The following is an 18,190-nucleotide window of genomic DNA, read 5'->3' as shown; positions in this document are numbered from 1 at the left end:
TGGGGAGAGTGTGGAGGCACGTAAGCATGCCTGTTTTGGGTGCTCTGGAACTGTTTTGTAGCCAGTGGTTTTTAGTATGCAGCAGATGTGTTAAACTTCAACACCAGCTGAGGGATTCAAACTTGACCCCATATAAATCAAGGAATGGGAGCGGGGGCCGGGGGGGGGGGTACATTGGGAGAGATCCAAAATGACTTCTCTAGTGCCACGATGTAGATAACTTTATTGTCAGAGTTTTCATTAGAGTGGTAAGCGTTTCATAAAAGATCACTTTAAAACTGAGCTAAACCTTGATACTTTAAAAAACTTAACACACTAGATTTATTGCAGCCTTTTAAAATTAGCAGACTCACCATATCACATATGTGATAGAGCATACTTTTTCTATAACCAGGTACCTTTTGCTGCTTTTGAGTAAGACTTTTCCTGGTTAGATTTTAAGCATTGCCAAAAAGAACTTGTTCTGTTCCCTTGACTGTAGCGTAGCCTCATAGCTCTTGATGCAGCATTTCTATGAGGAAAATGCGTGTCTGCCTGGAAATCCAGAGGACTAGCCATGTTTCCTCAGACCCAACATGTAGTTTGCACTCTTGCCTGTGAGGAGCTCTCTGGCATGTGATTATTTACTTCAAACTAAAGTTTCATGTGCATCCTGTGCAGAATAATTTTTTAATGTCAGATATAACACACTGCACATACTGCTTTTGCACTATTTTAAAATTTTTGTAATAAATAGAAAATATATTCCTTGAGTATGAGACTTAAATAGATGGCCTTATCACTTTATTGTTTTATAACAAATTTTTTTTTCTCAATTATTCTGTTGCAATGTTACTCCGAGCAAATCCTATGCCAAAGTCTTGCATAATGGTTGCATGGCAGATTAAATTTTACTTTTGCATGGTAAGAGTATTCAGTTATAGCCTTCATAGTTGGAATTTGGCATTCCTGCACAAAGTCCACAATGTATTCAGAAATCCAAGTTGGTGTCATACATTTCATTTGGATGTAAGCTTTGCTTTCCTTTGTTTTAAGACCATTTCACAATAAACATTTTGGCAGGAAAAAAAGAAAAAGAACTTACATAGGTTTTTGGTAAAGGGACCCTTACAACTTTTGACATAAATGGTTGTTGCCAGGAACACTGCACCATGGTGCCAGGGGTCCTGCTGTGAAAAGCACTCACAGCATTGCATGCTGAAGTCGTGTTCTCAAATACCACGATGGCACTTTGCTGTCCACAAAGGCTGACTGACTTAATTGGCCCAAAATTGGACAGCTTCTGGATTACTGACTGAAGATCTTCAGTGGGTTTCATGTTCCTTTTCAGCCATCTAGCAAGGGAGCAAATGGAAACAGTAGTATCACCCAGAAAGTAAACAAAAACCTTAGTTTTCATTTATTATACCCATAGGGGAAAAGTAAATTTACAGTTCATATGGAAAATAACACAGTAATCCTATCTAATAAAAGAGAAACATGCAAATTGACCATACCTCTGCTATGCCCACAAACCAATCAGAGTGACTATACAAATTAACCCAACCAAGACAGTGGCCGGTGGCCATGGAGCTGGAGCGAGCAGGAGGCTTGGGTTTCCCTGGCGATGGAGGAAGCCAAGCTTCCTGCCAGCCCTGGCCGGCTGTGGCCTCCGCTCAAGGCTACAAAGTTTCAATTATAGAAGAAAAATAAATCCCAGATACCTGCTTCCAGCCAGCCTGGCAATCCGCTCACAGAGGTGCTTAAAAGAAAAAAGAAAAAGGAGATGCTGGGAGCTTGGGTCGCTGGGGGGTTGGCCAGCCTGCAAACAGCCATCAGCCCCTCACCCAAGCTGAACAGGCCCCCTAGCAGGGACCCCCACCCTGAAGGGGGTGTGCCAGCCTGAAAACAGCCCTCAGCCCCTCACCCAGACTGGCCACACCCCCATGGGGTGAGGGTCCCCACTGAGGGGCTTGGCCAGCCTGCAAACAGCCATCATCCCCTCACCCAGGCTGGCCAGGCACCCCAGTAGGACCCCCACACACACCATGAAGGGGCTGTGGCAGGCTGAAAACGGCCCTCAGTCCCTCACCCAGGCTGGGCAGGCCCCCCTCTGGGACTCCCCACCCTGAAGGGGATGTAGCCAGCCTGAAAACGACCCTCAGCCTCTCACCTAGGCTGGTCAGACACCCCAGCAAGATCCCCCACACACACACCCTGAAGGGGCTGTGGCCAGCCTGATAATGGCCCTCAGCCCCTTACCCAGGCTGACCACTGGCCCATGGAGTAATAGTCCCTGCTGGGGGACATGGCCAGCCTGAAAACAGCCCTCAGCCTCTCACCCAGGCTGGCCACACCCCCATGGGGTGAGGGTCCCCACTGGGGTCTTGGCCAGCCTGCAAAAGCCATCAGCCCTTCACCCAGGCTGGCCACACCCCTATGGGGTGAGGGTCCCCACGGGGAGGCTTGGCCAGCCTGCAAACAGCCATTAGCCCCTCACCCAGGCTGGCCAGGCACCCCAGTGGGACCCCCTGCCGGGAGCCGGTCCATCCTTGCTGTTTCAAGGGACCTGGCATATATGGCATACGGTTCTTAATATGTTTGCTCACCTTCTTGGCGCTGTGTTTTAACCAAAGTCACCTCTCCGAGAAAGGTTGAATCCCCAGGTAGGGATTTTCCCCTGAAGTTAGGGAGGGAATAAAACCCCTCAACTAAGTGCCAGGCGGGTAATTAATCCCTTTAACTACGAACAATCATGCTTAAACTACATAATCTTTTCTCCCTGGAATGGAGATAAGAAACGCCCTAACCTTTGTAATAGAGATTGATAGGATTAAATCAACTGGTATAAATACAGTTGTAACAAGACAGAAAGACTCAGAACTTAGAACAGAATCAAGAAGACAGAGCCTACACGGAGCCTAGAGACAGAAGAACTTCGCTGGAGAGAGCATGCCGGAGGATCCTGGAGAGGGACTGGCCTCGGAGCCTAGAGACAGAGCCTAGCGGGAGAACATGGCAAGGGATCCTGGACTGAACCTGACTACAGAGATTGGCAGGAGAACCTGACTGGAACCTGGACACTGAACCTGACTGGAGAGCCTGGACAGAACCTGGCTGGAGAACCTAGCGAGGGAACATGGCTACAGAACCTCGCTGGAGATCCGAAGCAGAGCCTCTCTGGAGATCAAGACCAGAACTTGGCTGGAGATCCTGGCTAGGCTGCTGATCAACTGAACGCTGTCTCCGTGTCATTCCTTCTTCGCCGACTCCGTCCACACCTTTGGGGACCCCTGGACCCGCTGGGGCTGGACCCCGGCATCTGGCGCCCGAACAGGGACCCCTAGGTAAGCGCCCCGCACTCGGGACGGATCAGACTCCACCGTAGGAAGAGGGTGGATAGTCTTCGCCGACTCCGTCCACACCTTTGGGAACCCCTGGAACAGGGTTCCCTTAGGTAAGCCCCCCCATTGAGAACCCCACACTCGGGACGGATAGGACTCCACCGTAGGAAGAGGGTGGATAGTCTTCGCCGACTCCGTCCACACCTTTGGGAATCCCTGGAATAGGATTCCCTTAGGTAAGCCCCCCCCCCTTGAAAACCCCCACACTCGGGACGGATAGGACTCCACCAGGGTGCTACAGACCCCCCTATAGAGTATAAATAGGGTAAGAAGGTGGATAGTACAGAACTTAGATTGAGAAGCTGTGCCATACTGAGTCCAAAGAAAAAAGACTCTGTATTGATCTTTAGATTAAGAAGATGTGCCATACTGAGTCTAAAGAAAAAAGACTCTGTATTGATCTTTTAACATATATGCTTGCTAGCAGAGGAGTTAAGGTTACTCCCAGTCAGATGGAACATTTTATACAAGAAGTATGTCCATGCTTTTCTGAGGAAGGAAAGGTGCCAGAAAGGTAAATGTAGAGGCATGAGAGAAGGTAGGCCCAAGGAGCCTTATCCTTAACCCCACTGCAGCCTTTCCACCCCGGGAAAGTGCAGGATTGGCAAGCTCTCCCTGGGGTGATAGATCAGGACTCAGGTAATAGCAGAAAGCGCCAATCCTACTCTTAAAATGGATACAAGAGAGCGTTTCAGGTTTTTCTTTTTAATGCTTGCTTTTAAAAAATAAAAAAGGGGGAATTTGCCGGGAGCCGGTCCATCCTTGCTGTTTCAAGGGACCTGGCATATATGGCATACGGTTCTTAATATGTTTGCTCACCTTCTTGGCGCTGTGTTTTAACCAAAGTCACCTCTCCGAGAAAGGTTGAATCCCCAGGTAGGGATTTTCCCCTGAAGTTAGGGAGGGAATAAAACCCCTCAACTAAGTGCCAGGCGGGTAATTAATCCCTTTAACTACGAACAATCATGCTTAAACTACATAATCTTTTCTCCCTGGAATGGAGATAAGAAACGCCCTAACCTTTGTAATAGAGATTGATAGGATTAAATCAACTGGTATAAATACAGTTGTAACAAGACAGAAAGACTCAGAACTTAGAACAGAATCAAGAAGACAGAGCCTACACGGAGCCTAGAGACAGAAGAACTTCGCTGGAGAGAGCATGCCGGAGGATCCTGGAGAGGGACTGGCCTCGGAGCCTAGAGACAGAGCCTAGCGGGAGAACATGGCAAGGGATCCTGGACTGAACCTGACTACAGAGATTGGCAGGAGAACCTGACTGGAACCTGGACACTGAACCTGACTGGAGAGCCTGGACAGAACCTGGCTGGAGAACCTAGCGAGGGAACATGGCTACAGAACCTCGCTGGAGATCCGAAGCAGAGCCTCTCTGGAGATCAAGACCAGAACTTGGCTGGAGATCCTGGCTAGGCTGCTGATCAACTGAACGCTGTCTCCGTGTCATTCCTTCTTCGCCGACTCCGTCCACACCTTTGGGGACCCCTGGACCCGCTGGGGCTGGACCCCGGCAACCCCCCACCCTGAAGGGGCTGTGACCAGCCTAAAAACAGCCCTCGGCCCCTAATCCAGACTGGCCAGGCACCCCAGCGTGACCCCTCATCGTGTAGGGGCTGTGGCCAGCCTGAAAACAGCCCTCAGCCCCTCACCCAGGCTGGCCAAGCACCCCAGCGGGACCCCCGCCCTGATCCAGGACACCAGGGAAAACCAACCAGCCCCCACCTGTGCACCAGGCTTCTATCCTATATAATAAAAGGGTAATATGCAAATTGACCCTAACAGCAGAATGACTGGGAATGACTGGTAACTATGACACACACTGACCACCAGGGGGCAGACGCTCAATGCAGGAGCTGCCCCCTGGTGGTCAGTGTGCTCCCACAGGGGTGACGGCTGCTAGCACAGCAGTGGTGGCAGGAGCCTTTCTTGCCTCCTCAGCAGCACTAAGGATGTCCGACTGCAACTTAGGCCTGCTCACCTCTGGCAAGTGGACATCCCCCGAGGGCTTCTGGGCTGCCATAGGGATGTCTGACTGCCAGCTTAGACCCAATCCCCCAGGGAGCAGGCCTAAGCCAGCAGGTGGATATCTCCTGAGGGGTCCCAGACTGTGAGAGGGCACAGGCCAGACTGAGGGACCCCCTGGGTGCACAAATTTTGTGCACTGGGACTCTAGTCTATATATGTAAAAGCCTAAGCGACTGTGCGACCATTCGACCATCTGACCAGTAGCTATGACACACAATGACAACCAGTGGGCAGACACTCTGACCGGTAGCTGTGACCATCAGGGGCAGATGCTCAACGCAGGAGCTGCCAAGCTGCAGTGACTTGGCAACTGCAGTTCTCAGGTGATGCACCTGGAACCAGAAAGGAGGGAGCTCGATTCTGGGGTGCATCACCCCAGAACTGCCTTCTCACAATCTGGGACCCCTTTGGGGATGTCGGAGAGCCAGTTTTGGCCTTATCCCCACAGGCCAGGCCGAGGGACCCCACCAGTGCACAGATGTGCATTGGGCCTCAAGTTAATAAATAATAACACAAGAACAGACTGTTTGACCTACAAGTGCAAACCTACTTTTGCCCCTCCCTGAATATCCTTCATTCTTATTTAACTTGTTATTTTATAAAAGGCACTAGAGGCCCAGTGCACAAAATTTGTGCACTGAGGGAGGGGTTGTCCCTCAGCCCAGCCTGCACCCTCTCCAATCTGGGACCCCTTCGGGGGATATCCGACTGCAGTTTAGGCCTGATCAGTCGGACAGCCCTCTCACAATCCAGGACTGCTGGCTCCCAACCGCTTCTGCCTGCCAGCCTGATCGCCCCTAACTGCCCTCCTCTGCCAGCCCAATCGCCCCCAACTGCCCTCCCCTGCCAGCCCGGTCGTCCCTAACTGCCCTCCCCTGCCAACCTGGTTGCCCCCAACTGTTCTCCCCTGCTGGCCATCTTGTGGCTGTGGGCGCCACCATCTTTGAGGGTGGACAGTCAATTAGCATATTCCCTCCTTATTGGCTGTGGGCACTGCCATCTTTGCAATGGCATGAGCGTCAATTAGCATATTCCCTCTTTATTAGATAGTATACCTGCAAGCTGCTTTAACTGTCCTTTAAATTCTGTATTGATTACTGCCATATGTATCAATTGAAAAGGATAAGGGTATAATTTCAGTGGCTACAAAATTGGCATAAAATATTTTGCTCTTCTAAATGTCCTCTCTTTTTAACCTTCAAGCATCAGCATCCAGGTAGTCAAACCAACAACTTCTAACTTTTTAGTTCTTACTATTTTTTTTCCAGTAATGCTAATCCAAAATGTTCACTCTTATGGTACATACATGAATAATACCTTAATGTATATTGAGCACTTATTGTCTGTTACTAGTGCTTAAAGCCCATAATCACATTTTATTTTCAGGACACAATGCCAAAAATGAAAAATGAGGTAGGTAATGTTGCTACCACCATTGCACAAGTAGGGATCCAGAGGCATAGAGATGTAGTAGCTTTTCCAGGCTCAAACTTCTATTAAGTGTTGCAGAGTTCCAGTTCCATCCTGACACCTTGAGCCAGTGACTGCCTATCCCACTAATTTCAACTAAAATCTCTTGGCAAAAATATGAAAAAATTACTTGAGGATGCTGAAATTGAAAGCAGATGGATTGTGTCAGTACGGAGAATCATCTGCACAGGGAAGCATCAGACTGCAGGGAACAGGACCTCTCTCCTGAGCATGTGACTTACGCTTCAAAGGCAACCCCCCTGTGGAGCAGCGCAGTAGTGGCCATGATGTGGCTGGCTACATAAAATCTGAGGTAAAGAGAAGCATCTTTCTAATTAAGGAAAGTATCCCTTGGGGGCTAAAGTGAGAGTGAGAGGAGAAGCCCAGGATAGCAGAAAGAGAAAGAGACCTTCCTTTCATTCTGTATAGGAACCCGCACGAGTTTTATGAGTGGGACAGACTCAAACCAACATATTAAAGGTTTTGAGAATTAAACGGGCATTTTAACCACCATCCACACAAGATCAAGGGAGAGCATGCAGTCTGACCCTAACCAGGTTGAAAACAAAAAGACCAACATTCTCCAGATAATCTCAATAGGAGCCAGGGGCCATGCAACACAACATTGACAATGTCCATGACACAAAACAAAGTTATTTGACATGCAAAAGACCATAATACTCTCAGGTGGCAAAAGACAATACATGTCAAGCCTGAGAAGACCTCATGGAATTGTCACATGAAGGCTTTAAAGCAATTCTTATAACTGGTTCACAAAAAAGACGCACACATGAGAAAAGTGGTGTAACCATCACAGTGAAGTGAGAAGACTCCTTTTTATCTTCCCCTAAATTTACAAGTAGGATGTCTACAATCCAATAAAGGCTCATTTGCTCAATACACAGACATGTCTGAGAGATCCACACATGAGTACATCTGCAGGTGGGTGTATTGAAATGTGTAGGGGAGGCAAGATGGGAGGCAGGACAGGGATAGTGTCTGCAGGGGCAGTTCGGCAGCAGCTGCAGGAATCAGGGTTTGACCACACTGCAGCCCACAGACTATGGCACAGTGGAGGGTAAGAAGGGCAGTGGCAACATCGGTGCCCAAGAAGCAACCCCCCCCCCCAATTGTGAGGAAACCTGGTGGCAGAACTTGAGAGGTACTAAACAGCACAAAGGTGCTAAAAGCCATTAGCAACAATGCTACAGGCTCCTAAGCCTGGCTCTCCCTACCCTACACATCCACCCGACCATGGAGGTGGTGCCCTAAGACCAAGGTGAGCTAACACAGTGGGGAAACCCACTACCCCATCACACAGTAGTCAATTTTCATGACAAACACTCCTCTCATCTCCAACCTGGCAGCAAAGTAACAGAGGTAAGAGGAAACAAAAATTTGCACTCTAGTGTTATCTATTGGTAAACAAAAGAAAAACATATGGTTATTAACCTGCTGAATTGTTAAGATCAAAACAGTAACTAAACAAGAGCCTAGTACTTCACATGTGTGAGCAGAAGAATAATACATCAAGTAACATGGTAACCCAAAAAGAAATGACAAGTCTCCAGAAACCAAACTCAAAGTCAGGAAAGAGTGTGACTTAAATGACAAAGAATTCAAGATGGCAATTTGAGGAAACTCAATGAGATAATTCAGAAAATAAACTCAGAAAGGAGATTCAATGAACTCAGGAAGAAAATTAATGAACAAAAGAAATACTTTACTAAAGAGATTGAAACTATAAAAAAGAACCAAACAATAGGAACAAGATGGTGGTGTAGGTAAATGCCAGTGCTTGCCACCTCCCACAACCACATCAAAATTACAACTAAAATACAGAATCACCATCATTCAGAACCACCTGAAAGCTGGCTGAATGGAAGTCCTACAACTAGAGAAATAAAGCAGAAAGCACATTGAGACTGGTAAGGGGCAGAGGCACAGAACGGGCTGATCTGACATCCATGCGTGCTGTTTTTTAATCAGAAGAGAGATGGCCCCTGTGGAGACTTCCCATGAGGAACAAGGGGTCCCAGTCCTATACTAGATCTGCCCCAACCCAGGGTCCCACAGCTGGAAAGAGAAGTCTCTATAACTTTGGGTTGTAAAAACCAGCAGGGATTGAGGCTGCTGGAGACCCAGGTGTCCCTCTTAGAGGGCTGGCACACAAACTTACTAGGACTCCACCCCTGTGAGCTCCAGCACCAGAAGGCATCAGGGGACCCAGACACATGTGTCTGGCACTGGGGCAGGAACTCAGGGGTAGCTTTCTCCCAGATAGGAGTGCTCCCAGGGGTTATTGTTCCTGTGCTGGAACTCCCCTGTCAGAGGGCTGAATGGCAGCTATATCTGAGTCTCCATCATCGTGGCTCAACCTGTTTGCTCCACCCTGATGATTCCTTGAGACCCTGCCCCATACAATTTGCAGCCCCATCCAAGCTGTTTGCAGCAGCTTTTCCATATGAATGGCCTGTCCAGGCTCAGGCCTCAGACTTTGCTGAAATCTCTCAAACAAACTGCAGTTGGTGTCAGCATGCCCCAAAACTATCAATTAAAGGCCCAAGACCTGGCACTAGCACCAGACTGCCTCACTTCCCAGCTGGGCCTCACTTGGGCACTTACAAACCCAACACAAATAGAAGGCATCTGCAGATTTCTTTGTAGCTCCTACTGGGTCGCTCTAGGCAATGGCTTAATTTGCACCTTCCTGGAGACCCTAGAGCCAGTGCACCCAGTGAACAGTTTCAGACCACAGCTTCAGACTACAACTCTAATGACAACCTCAAGGGGCAGACTCAGTGAGCACCAAAACCCTACAGAGGCAAGTCCTTCTCCATAGTGTTGTTTCCTGCACAGCTCTCGCACTGTGGTTGAAGCTGGTCCTCACAGACAATTTTCCTGGAGGTCAGTTCCTCCCAGTGACACCAACAGCAATTAAGGCTCAACTACAACAAGACTGTGCACATAGCCCATACAGGGGTGCACCTAAAATGCCCAGTTCAGGTGACTATGGAGGCTAAGCCAGTGGGCCCTACAGGACACCTACAACACAAGGCTACTCTACCACCTCCAGGAGACATAGCAGCTTTACCTAATACATAGAAACAAACACAGGGAAGCGGCCAAAATGCAGAGACAAAGAAGCATGCCACAAATGAAAGAAATGGAAGAAAGCAAACTGCTGGATACAGAGTTCAAAACCACAGTTATAAGGTTACTCAAGAATTTTCATAAGAGCTTCAAAAGACTTAGTGAGCATGTCAAAGACATGAAAAACGAACACTCAGAAATTAAGCATATACTAACTTAAATAAAGAATAACTTATAGGGATTCAACAGTAGAGTAGAGGATTCCAAGAATCAAATCAACGATTTGAAATAAGAGGAACCAAAAGAGGTCCACACCAAAACACATCATAATTAAAATGCCATACCTGCAGGGAGGCTTTTGCTAGATAGCCTCAGGCAAAGGCTAGATTAGCACCTCCCTAAAGATCCAGGAGCCAGGAAACCCAAAGGTCAGAGTGGGACCATCCAGTTTGCAGCTCCATGGAACCATAAAGGACACACTCAGGGGCAGACTCAGTGAGCACCAAAGCCCCATTGAAGCAAGTCTTGCCCTGGAGGGGTGTCAACAGCACAGAAGTTCTCCCACTGCAGACACAGCTGATTCTCACAGCCAATTGGCCTGGAGATCAATTCCTCCCAGTGATAACTACAACAATCAAGGCTTAACTACAACTAGACTGTGCACAAAGACCACAAGGGGGTGCACCAAGAGTGTCCTCCTCAGGTAATTGGGGAGGCTGAACCACTGGGCACTAGAGGACATTCAGCACAGAAAACCACTTTATCAACACAGGGAAGCATAAAAAATGCGGAGACAAAGAAAAAGGACACAAATGACAGAAATGGAGGAAAGAAAACTACTGGATATAGAGTTCAAAACCACACTTTTAAGGTTTTTCAAGAATTTTCTAGAGACTGCAGATAAACTTAATGAGATCTACAAGAAATCTAATGAGACTCTCCAGGTTGTGATAAAGGACCAACCAGAAATTAAGCATACACTGACTGAAATAAAGAATATTATACAGACTCCCAACAGCAGACTAGAGGATTGCAAGAATCAAGTCAACGATTTGAAATACAAAGAAGCAAAAACACCCAACCAGAAAAGCAAAATGAAAAAAGAATCCAAAAATACGAAGATAGTGTAAGGAACCTCTGGGACAGCTTCAAGCGTACCAACATCTGAATTATAGGGGTGCCAGAAGATGAGAGAGAGCAAGATATTAAAAACCTATTTGAAGAAATAATGACAGAAAACTTCCCCTACCTGGTGAAAGAAATAGACTTACAAGTCCAGGAAGTGCAGAGAACCCCAAACAAAAGGAATCCAAAGAGGACCACACCAAGACACATCATAATTTTTTTAAAGTATATTTTATTGATTTTTTTACAGAGAGGAAAGGAGAGGGATAGAGAGTTAGAAACATTGATCAGCTGCCTCCTGCACACCCCCCACTGGGGGCGTACCCGCAACCAAGGCACACGCCCCTGACCAGAACCGAACCTGGGACCCCTCAGCGTGCAGGCCGACACTCTATCCACTGAGCCAAACCGACTGGGCAAGACACATCATAATTAAAATGCCAGGAGCTAAAGACAAAGAGAGAATCTTAAAAGCAGCAAGAGGAAGACAGTCAGTTACCTACAAGGGAGTACCCTTTGGACTGTCAGCTGATTTCTCAACAGAAACTTTGCAGGCCAGAAGGGAGTAGCAAGAAATATTCAAAGTGATGAATCCCAAGAACCTACAACCAAGATTACTTTATCCAGCAAAGCTATCATTCAGAATTGAAGGCCAGATAAAGAGCTTCACAGATAAGAAAAAGCTAAAAGAGTTCATCACCACCAAACCAGTATTATATGAAATGCTGAAAGGTATCCTTTAAGAAGAGGAAGAGGAAGAAAAAGGTAAAGATACAAATTATGAACAACAAATACACATCTATCAACAAGTGAATCTGAAAATCAAGTGAATAATCTGATGAACAGAATGAACTGGTGATTATAATAGAATCAGGGGCATAGAAAGGGAGTGGACTGGCTATTCTTGTGGGGGAAAGGGGTGAGAAGGATGCGGGAAGAGACTGGACAAAAATCTTGCACCTGTGGATGAGGACAGTGGATGGGGAGTGAGGGAGGAGGGTGGGGTGGGAATTGGGTGGAGGGAGTAATGGGGGGAAAAAGAGGAACAAATGTAATAATCTGAACAATAATGATTTAGTTAATAAATAAATAAATAAATAAAAATAAAAATGAAAGAACTCGAAATTACTCCAAGAGGAAAATGGCGCCAAGAGGAAATGGCAACCGGCAGGAAGGTAGGGAGGGAGAGAGTGTGAGAGCGCAAGGAAGTGATAGAGGAGTGTGTGGACGTGTGTGGACGTGTGTGGTGTGTGTGTGTATGAGCTAGGGACAGTTAGATTCTGCAGGTCTTTTAAGGGGCTGCTAAACCTGGCAGTCTTAGACGGCGGAGCTCCACTCCCTGTGCAAACACTCCTGGACAGCCAGCACGGGCACAGCAACCACGCCATCTTGGAAAACAAAGCTTCTTGAGACTAGGATCCTGGCCTCAGCACCACCCAGTCTGATCTCAGACACATACCAGGACCCTGCAGCCACTGGGCACAGAGACCTGTGACCACAGCTACAGACCTGCGGACAACAAAAGTTCAGAAATCCCCAGGGCAGATCCTTGAGTAACAGAGCCCATCCCCCTCCCTGCAGGCTCCGGGGCAGCACCATAGTAACTGATAGACCCACCCCTTGCCTGGGCCTCAGTGCTGCTACAGGAACTTTAGCCTGGAAGTGCTCGAGCACCTTGGAACTGATCCTGCGTGCACTGCCGGCTTCAGGAGTCCTGGGCTGGGAGCAATCGTGCAAACACTGGGAATCTGTCCTGTGTAGCACGGGCCCAGGGACCCCAATTCTCTGGGCAGGCGGCAGAACCAAGCACCAGTGGCTTGACTGTGTTTCCTATCACCTGTACCTGAGATCCTGATTCCCTGTGCATTCATACTAAGAGCCAGTGACTCCAATTCTTGGTGCAAGGGCACACAGGGAACCTGATTCTCAATGTGAGGTCACACAAAGCAACAGAAACTCTGATACTGGATTCTTAGGGAACTCTGACTCCTGGGGCACACTGTGGGTGCTGATTTTCAACACGCTCCAGGGGGGTCTCTATTTCAGCACAGTGTAGGCAGGGTCCCTGATTCTAAGGGCACGCACGAGGCCACGTTGAGCGCTGGCAACACTGACTCTGAGCGAGCCTGGTTCCCACCAACCCACAACAACAACACATCTTAGCCCTAACCGGTTTGGCTCAGTGGATAGAGCATTGGCCTGCGGACTCAAGGGTCCCAGGTTCGATTCCAGTCAAGGGCATGTACCTTGGTTGTGGGCACATCCCCAGTGGGGGGGGTGCAGGAGGCAGCTGATCGATGTTTCTCTCTATCCCTCTCCCTTTCTGTAAAAAATCAATAAAATATATATTAAAAACAAAAACAAAAACAAAAACAAAACAGACATCTTAGTGTCAGAGCTCTTCAGTGACACTAGGGTGGTGGGAGGCTCCCACTGCACACGGCCCAAGCCCACGCAATTCGAAGTTTGAACCATTGGGAGATAGTCAGAATGAAGAGACGACACAACACCCAGAGGAATGAAAATGAGGAGTCGCCAAGAAAGGAAATTAATGAAGTTGAAGCATGCAACATGACAGAAAAAGAATTCAGAATAATGGTTGTACAATTCATTCACCGGATGGATGAGAAAATCAACAACCTATGCAAGAATCAGGAAGAAATGAAAAGTGATATGGCTACAATCAAAAACACCATGGAAAGTTTCAACAGCAGACTAGAAGAAGCAGAGGACCGAATTAGTGAGTTAGAAGATAAGGCAGAGAAACAAGCTCAATCTCAAAGGCAACTGGAGAGAAAAATTAAAAAGCAGGAGGAGAGCCTAAGGGAGCTTTGGGACAACATGAAATGAAGTAACATACGCATAATAGGGCTGCAAGAAGGACAAGAAGAGCAGCAAGGATTAGAAAATCTATTTGAAGAAATAATGACAGAAAACTTCCCAGCTATGGGGAAGAAAAAAGTTACACAAGTACAGAGAGTCCCAGGCAAGATGAACCCCAAAAGACCCACACCAAGACATGTCATAATAACGATGGCAAATGTACACGGCAAAGAGAGAATCTTAAAGGCTGCAAGAGAGAGACAGAGAGTTAACTACAAAGGATCCCCCATCAGATGATCAAATGATTTCTCAACAGAAACACATCAAGCTAGAAGGGAATGGAAGGAGGTATACAAAGTGTTGCAAAGGACTGAATCCAAGAATACTCTATCCAGCAAGACTATCAATCAAAATTGAAGGGGAAATCAGGAGCTTTGCAGACAAAAAAAGGCTAAGGGAGTTTATCACTACCAAGCCAGCAATGCAAGAAATGCTAAAAGGAATGCTGTAAAAAGAAGAAATATAAAGGTAAGAAAGAACACTGGCATGAAAATAGAAATGACTCCAAGCATGTACCTTTCAATAATAACTTTAAATGTAAATGGACTAAACACTCCAATCAAAAGACATCGAGTGGCTGAATGGATAAAAAGACATGACCCATATATAAGCTGTTTACAAGAGACCCACCTCAGAAAAAGGGACTCACACAGACTGAAAGTGAAGGGATGGAAAAATATCTTTCAGGCAAATGGAAATGAAAAAAAGGCTGGAGTAGCAATACTTATATCTGACAAAATAGACCTCAAAGTGAAGGCCATAACAAGAGATAAGGAAGGCCACTTCATAATATTAAAGGGATCAATACAACGAGAGGATATAACCCTTATAAACATATATGCACCCAATGCAGGAGCACCCAAATACATAAAAAAACTCCTGGAAAATAACAAGGGAGAGATCAACAACACAATCATAATAGGGAACTTAAACACACCACTGACATCACTGGATAAATCCTCTAGACAAAAAATCAGCAAAGAAACAGCAATCCTAAATGACTCACTAGATCAGATGGACTTAATTGACATCTTCAGAACATTTCACTCCAAAGCCATGGAATATACGTTCTTCTCAAGTGCACATGGGACATCTTCAAAAATAGACCACATATTGGGTCACAAGCAAAGTCTCCCCGAAAACAAGAAGATTGAAATTATACCAAGCATCTTCTCAGATCACAAGGGCATAAATTAGAAATAAACCACAATAAAAACAACCCAAAAAACTCAAACACTTGGAAGCTGAATAGCATGTTACTAAATAATGATTGGGTTACCAGTGAGATCAAAGAAGAAATTAAAAACACCCTGGAAACTAATGACAGTAACAGTACAACAACCCAAAATCTATGGTACACAATGAAAGCAGTCCTGAGAGGGAAGTTTATAGCACTACAGGCCTACCTCAAAAAACAAGAAAAAATAATAGTAACTTATTTAACTCTACAACTCAAAGAATTAGAAAGAGAACAACAAAACAATCCCAGGGTGAACAGAAGAAAAGAGCTAGTAAAGATCAGAGCAAAAATAAATGACATAGAGTCCAAAGAAACAATACAAAAGATCAATGAAAGCAAGAGCTGGTTCTTTGAAAGGATAAACAAGATTGATGAGCCTCTAGCCAGGCTCACCAAGAATCAAAGAGAGAGGACTCAAATAAACAAAATCAGAAATGAAAGAGGCAAAATAACAACAGACCCCTCAGAAATTCAAAGAATTGTTAAAAAAAAATACTATAAACAACTCTACTCTAACAAACCAGACAACCTGGAGGAAATGGACATATTCCTAGAAAAATACAATCTTCCAAAACTCAATCCAGAGGATTCTAAAAATCTCAACAGGTCAATAATGGTGGAAGAAATTGAAGCAGTCATCAAAAAGCTCCCAGCAAACAAAAGCCTGGGGCCAGAAGGCTTCACTGGGGAGTTTTATCAAACATTCAAGGAAGAACTAAAACATATCCTCCTCAGATTATTCAAAAAAATTCAAGAAGAAGGAACACTTCCCAGCTCATTCTATGAAGCCAGCATCACCCTAATACCAAAACCAGGTAGACACAACACAATGAAAGAGAATTACAGGCCAATATCCCTCATGAACATAGATGCCAAAATACTCAACAAAATTCTAGCAAATCAGATCCAGCAATACATCAGAAAGATCATACACCATGACCAAGTAGGATTCATCCCAGGGATGCAAGGATGGTACAATATCCGCAAATCAATAAACGTGATTCATCACATAAACAAATTGAGAGATAAAAACCACATAGTCATATCAATTGATGCAGAAAAAGCTTTTGACAAAATTCAACACCCTTTCTTGATAAAAACTCTCAGCAAGGTGGGAGTAGAAGGATCATACCTCAACATCATAAAAGCCGTATATGACAAACCCACAGCCAACATCATAATCAATGGGCAAAAACCAAAATCATTTTCCCTGAGAACAGAAACAAGACAGGGATGCCCCTTCTCACCACTCCTGTTCCACATAGTACTGGAAGTACTAGCCATTGCAATCAGACAAGAAAAAGAAATAAAAGGCATCCAAATTGGAAAAGAAGAAGTAAAACTGTCCTTATTTGCAGATGACAAGATACTGTACATAGAAAACCCTAAAGACTCCATCAAAAAATTATTAGAGTTAATAAATGAATTCGGCAATGTAACAGGATACAAAATTAATGCCAAGAAATCTATGGCATTTCTTTACACCAGTAGTGAACTTACAGAAAGGGAGACTGAAAAAGCAATCCCATTTACCATCACACCAAAAAAATTAAGATACCTAGGAATAAACTTAACTAAGGAGGTAAAAGATTTATATGTGAAAAACTACAGGACACTGAAAAAGAGATAGAGGAAGACATAAACAGATGGAAGAACATACCGTGTTCATGGATTGGTAGAATCAACATCATCAAAAATATCCATACTACCGAAAGCAATCTATAGATTCAATGCAATCCCCATTAAATTACCAACGGCATATTTCACAGATCTAGAACGAACGTTTTGAAAATTCATCTGGAATAAAAAAAGACCTCGAATAGCTGCAGCAATCCTGAGAAAGAAGAACAAAGTAGGTGGGATCTCAATACCAGATATCAAACTGTATTACAAAGCCACTGTTCTTAAAACAGCTTGGTACTGGCACAAGAACAGACATATAGATCAATGGAATAGAATAGAGAACCCAGAAATTGACCCAAACCACCATGCCCAATTAATATTCGACAAAGGAGGCAAGAGCATACAATGGTGTCAAGACAGTCTCTTCAATAAATGGTGTTGGGAAAATTGCACAGATACATGCAAAAAGATGAAACTAGACCACCAACTCACACCATACACAAAAATAAACTCAAAATGAATAAAAGACTTAAACGTAAGATGGGAGACCATAAAAATACTATAGGAATCCATAGGCAGCGAAATAGCAAACATATGTTGAAGGAATTTCTTCTCTGATAATGCTCCTAGTTAATGAAAACTAAAGAGAAAATAAACAAATGAGACTACATTAAAATAAAAAGCTTTTGCATAGCAAAGGAAACCATCAACAAAACAACAAGAAGACCCACTGCATGGGAGAACATATTTGCCAATGATATCACTGATAAGGGTTTAATCTCCAACATTTACAAGAAACTCATGAAACTTAATAATAGGAAGATAAACAATCCAATCAAAAAATGGGCAATGGACCTAGATAGACACTTTTCAAAAGAGGACATACAGAAGGCCGAAAGACATATGAAAACATGCTCAAAGTCACTTATTATACGAGAGATGACAATCAAAATGACAATGCAGTATCACCTCACACCTGTCAGAATGGCTATCATCAACAAATCAACAAACAAGTGTTGGAGAGGATGTGGAGAAAAAGGAACCCTTCTGCACTGCTGGTGGGAATGCAGACTGGTGCAACCACTGTGGAGAACAGTATGGAGCTTCCTCAAAAAACTAAAAATGGAACTCCCATTTGACCCAGTGATCCCACTTCTAGGAATATATCCCAAGAAGCCAGAAACACCAATCAGAAAGGATATATGCACCCCTATGTTCATAGCAGCACAATTCACCATAGCTAAGATCTGGAAACAGCCGAAGTGCCCATCAGCAGATGAGTGGATTAAAAAACGGTGGTACATCTACACAATGGAATACTATGCTGGGG

General features: G+C 45.2%; 1 long non-coding RNA gene across 1 annotated transcript in view; it reads right to left on the bottom strand.

Moving 5' to 3' along the window:
* The window catches only part of LOC132230680 (uncharacterized), a 52,286-nt gene that overhangs the window by 5,133 nt on the left and 28,963 nt on the right, over positions 1 to 18,190 (bottom strand). The window contains exon 3 of the long non-coding RNA XR_009451909.1: positions 1,085 to 1,334. This is a non-coding gene — a long non-coding RNA (uncharacterized LOC132230680). The remainder of the gene's footprint in view (positions 1 to 1,084; positions 1,335 to 18,190) is intronic.

The sequence above is a fragment of the Myotis daubentonii genome, chromosome 3 (genome assembly GCF_963259705.1).
Source record: "Myotis daubentonii chromosome 3, mMyoDau2.1, whole genome shotgun sequence".
In the NCBI taxonomy this organism is placed as follows: Eukaryota; Metazoa; Chordata; class Mammalia; order Chiroptera; family Vespertilionidae; genus Myotis; species Myotis daubentonii.
This window is presented reverse-complemented; position numbering and strand designations above follow the sequence as displayed.